We start from the raw sequence: 4,595 nt of genomic DNA, 5'->3' as shown, positions 1-4,595 counted from the left end.
CCCAGCTTGCAAGCAGCAGAGATGGGATTTGAATCCAGGCCTGTGTATTTTGGAACCCTGGATGTGTAAGCCTCCGTCTCAGGAACCCAGGACCCAGCTGACCCCTCCTCCAGGGAAAACCTGGATGGCATAAAAAGGTTTTGTTGTGTTTGAAATGTTAAAGAAGAAAAGAACAAAAAGAAAAGAAAGGAAAAGAAAAGAAAGAAAAGAAAAGAATGAAAAGAAAAGAAAATAAAAAGAAAAGAAAGAAAAAGAAAAGAAAGAAAAAAAAAGAAAAGAAAGAAAAGAAAGAAAAGGAAAGGAAAAAAGAAAAGAAAAGAAAGAAAAAAAAAGAAAAGAAAGAAAGAAAAAGAAAAGAAAGAAAAGAAGAGAAAGAAAAAAGAAAAGAAAAGAACTTGGTAAATTTTAAAAGACAACTCTCCTTCCCTCAAGTAACAGATCTCATGAGAGGAAGCCAAGACCACATCCTAACTGACTCCGACTCTGAGCTCCCCCAAGTAGGGTCTAAGTCAGGGTCAAGTTTGTATCCGGGTGGTACTGGAAACAGAGCCTGGCACATTGTCAGGAGCCCTCAGATGAATAATGAATGAGGGAAGGAGGCAGGGAGGGAGGAGGGAGAGGGGAAGGAGGAGGCAGAGGGGAGGGGGGGGGAGGGGTCAGGAAATAGGAACAGGGCAGAAGCTCCAAGCAGGGAGGAGTGCTGCCTGCATCCAGGAGGACAAAGCCACGCACCTGCCACGCTCTGGCTGCGCCCCCCATGGCCGCACAGCCACTGCCACAGCGCCCCATGCCCCCTGCTTGTGTCGACGTCACTAGAAAAGGGATGAGGGTGAAAGAAAGGGAAGTTTGGCTTCAGGAGAGCTTTTCAGGGATTCGGGCTTGGGGAGGCCACAAGATCTTCTTCCTCAGGGAGAAGGCCAGGTCAGCTGATGGCTCCCCAGGGTTAAGTGTTCCCCCGCAAAGAGGGAGGGGGAGGGGCAGAAAGAGGGCGTGGCAGAGGGGAAAAGGGAGCGAGAGACAGGAAGAAGGAGGGAAGGAGGGAGAGGAGAAGAGGCTGATGGGCGGGGGAGGCGCCGGCAGGCAGCGTACCCTCTGCGTCCTGTCCTGTCTTGGGCGGTGGCACACCCTCACCGGAGCTGAGCACCAACCTTCAGAAAGGCCGCCAGGCACAGCGGCCTCCATGTCCTATGCTGCCCTTCCCATTGGTGGATGGTGGGAGGTCCAGAGGGTCCAGAGGAGGAGCTGGCTGGTGGCAGGGGGCGTGTGGTGGGGTGGGGGCGCAGTGACTGTTGGCTAACCCTCTGGTGCCTATGGTGACCTTTGCTTGTAGGTGACTGGAGGGCGAGGGTGCTGCTCCCAGTCCTCAGGACCCCAGCTGTGCATCCTCTGTGCTGGCCGCTGGCCGCCCACATCTCCCCGGGAGGCCGGTGGTGCTGCTCAGGCGGGAGGGCCTGGGTTCAAGTCCTGACAAACCTGCTCACTTGCACACGCTCCATTAGGGTCATCTAAGGAGCTTTTGAAAAACTACTGATGCCTGTCCCACTGCCAGGTCTGAGCAAACCGATCTGAACTGGAGCCAGGCATTGGCATGTCCTACGTGCTCCCGGCGGCCTCACCAGCCTGCCCGGCCACTGTGCTCCAGCCTGCCTCCTCCTTGCTCATTCTCAAGTACGCTCCCTTCGGGGCCTTTGCTGGAATGCTCTGTCCTTGGGGGTCCACCTTCCCTGCCCCCCCACAAGTCACGGCTGCCCCTGATCTTGTCAGAGAGCCCCCACCCCTGGCCGTCACATCTGTCCTGACCCTGCTCAATTTTGTCCTGTCACACTTCTGACCCCTGGATGTACCATGTGTGTATCTGGGTGACATCTTTCTAAGCTCTTTGACAGCAGGGACATGGCGGTTCTTTCACTGCCCCATCCTCAGGGCCCAACATAGCGCCTGGCACTCAATGAGCACTTGACAAGAAGGTGTATGGAGACACCTTCTCCGCCAGCAGGCCTGAGCCCCTGGAAGGTGAGGGCACCCCATGCACCTCGGCGTCCTGGGCCCAGCGACCGATTCATGGTGTGAGGATTTGCTCTGGAGACAGAAGGGCTCATGAGTGCTGGGAGGCCTCAAGATGGAAGCAGGGGTCCAAACGGACGGAGGTGGAAAGATGGGCCACAAGGGCGCTGCTTCAAGGAAGACAAGGAGGTCTGGCGACGGCGCTGACCCTCAGCGGGTCCAAGCAGCCGAGCAGGGAGAAGGGAGTGGCGGCCTGGGGGACTGGACCAGACTGGAGGGGCAGGGCGACTGGGAGCCCACAGGAAGGGAAGGGTGGGGCTGCGGAGAGCCAGCCCCAGGTCCCACCCCACCCCTGCAGCCAGCCACAACTAGGACCTTTTGTCAGGCAGCTGCAAACTACAAACGCCCGGCAGAGCGGGCATGGTGAAGGGAGAGGTCAGTCGAGACCCCGGGATCCCTGACCTACTCCAGGAGCGGATGGCGCAGTGGCACCAGGGGGGATATGACTCGCTAAGAGGTGCTTTTGCCCAGGGCTCCAGTGAAACGGGCAGGCTCCTGAGCCCTAAGGTATAAGGACATGATGGCGGGTGTGTCCAGGAAACACGTGCCTGTGTTGTTTAGCCTGGTCGCTAGAGAGCCAGGTGATGGCGCCTGACGCCCTCCGCCCCTACAGCTCATAACCAGACTCACCGGGCCCTCCAGCTGCCTTCTCCGGAAGCACTTCTGCACTGAAAGGTTTGGAGCGCTAACTACATACGAAGCCTGGTGCGAACCTGTCGCTGGGGGCCCCAGGCTTTCTTGGGCAGCTCAGGGTGCCTTGATGCCCCCCCCATAGACCTCCAACATACCCCCCCCACCCATGTGAGCCTCCACAACAGACAGAACAGCTGTCCCCCACCCCAGGAACTCTTAAAGGGGCAGGCCCCTCTGGGAACTGGTGGCCATCGCTGCCTGCCCACAACGGTGGTCTCGCGAGGTGCTCCAGCAAAGCAGCGGCAGCCTGGAGTCCTGCCTTCTTTGGATCCCCTGGCTCCGAGGGCCCCGCACTGTCCACACCTCCTTCTCTCTGCTCCTTTCCCTCCTTGAAGACCAATGGCTGGTATGGCCAACAGACCTGGGATTCTTATTTGCTTGATGACTCTGGGGAAGACAGTTAACTTCACTGTCCTCACCTGCAGAGCAGGGAGAGCGACGGGGCTGTTGTGAGGGGTCAGTGAGATGCTTCCGAACGTGCTTGGCATGTAGTAGGGAGTCTCATCAATATCAGGTTTGTCTGGGCTCTTTCCAAACTCAGCTTTTTGTTTTGTTTTTGTTTTTTGGTGTGTGTGTGTGTGTGTGTGTGTGTGTGTGTGTGTTTGAGAGAGAGAGAGCTCACTGAAGGGGCAGAGAGAGAGAGAGAGAGAGTGAATCCCAAGCAGGCTCCGTGCTGTGAGTACAGAGCCCAATTCAGGGCTAGATCTCACAACGGTAAGACCATGACCTGAGCGGAAACTAAGAGTCAGACCCTTAACCGACTGAGCCACCCAGGTGACCCCCCACTCAACTTAGCTTAAAAAGTCTGACTTGGGGGGCACCGGGATGGCTCAGTCAGTTGAGTGTCCGACTCTTGATTTCAGCTCAGGTCATGATCCCAGGGTCGTGGGATCAAGCCCTCCGTTGCTTAGCATGGAGCCTGCTTAAGAGTCTTTCTCTCTCTCCCTCTGCCCCTCTCCCTGGCTCATGGTCTCTCTCATATTCATATATTCATATATATATATATATATATATATATATATCCCTGATTCCCACCACTACGTCTCCCAACAAGCACTAACTGTCCTATAGTTCGGGGACCGGCTGCCTGAAAAGGGTGAGGAAGTCCAGGGGGCAGAAGTGGTGCTGGGCTGAGAACCAAGCCCTGGTCCGCCCCTTACTTTCATGACCTCGGAAGACATCACCCAACCTCAGCATTAGCTTCCTTCTCTGAAAGCAGCCACGCCAAGGATGTCAGCGGATTGGAAAGTGGTTATGGCTGGCTCTGAGGCCACTGGACAGGGAAAGTCAGGAGGTGTGGTTTGGGGCTGGCCTTCTCCGAGTGCTCTCGGGAGAACAAGCCTGGACGCTGACTTGGAAGACAGAGCAGGATGCTGGGAACTTTGGAAGATGTGTGTGCAAGAAGGTTGTGTGTACCCGAGGTGAGAGGCGGTCTGGGCAGCACAAGGTGGATTCAGGGTTTGTGGACACTGCTGCTGGGCTGGAGGACAGAGGTGCTCGCCCTCGTTCTGTGCCCTGGCCTCGGCCATTCCCCATGTCAACCCTCTCTTAAACCTCCCTCCTTCCCTCCCAATTAGTCAGGAAGCTGTTCAGTTGGGGGAGCAGGAGGGTCAGCTACAGCAGCCGGCACCCCTCCCCGGGACTCCCTCTCTGGCTGGCTCCACCCCTCCAGCCACCACCCTGGGCAGAGGCCTCCTCCACTCCACCCCACAACACCCAGAGCTGACTTCCGGCCCTGGAGGCGGCAGCATCCGGAATCCAGCAGAAAGGGTACAGGGAACCCCGCCCAAGCCCAGGGTGGGCTCAGAGATCCACACAAACCAAACTCTCTGTCCACT

The sequence above is a fragment of the Prionailurus viverrinus genome, chromosome F1 (genome assembly GCF_022837055.1).
Source record: "Prionailurus viverrinus isolate Anna chromosome F1, UM_Priviv_1.0, whole genome shotgun sequence".
In the NCBI taxonomy this organism is placed as follows: Eukaryota; Metazoa; Chordata; class Mammalia; order Carnivora; family Felidae; genus Prionailurus; species Prionailurus viverrinus.
This window is presented reverse-complemented; position numbering follows the sequence as displayed.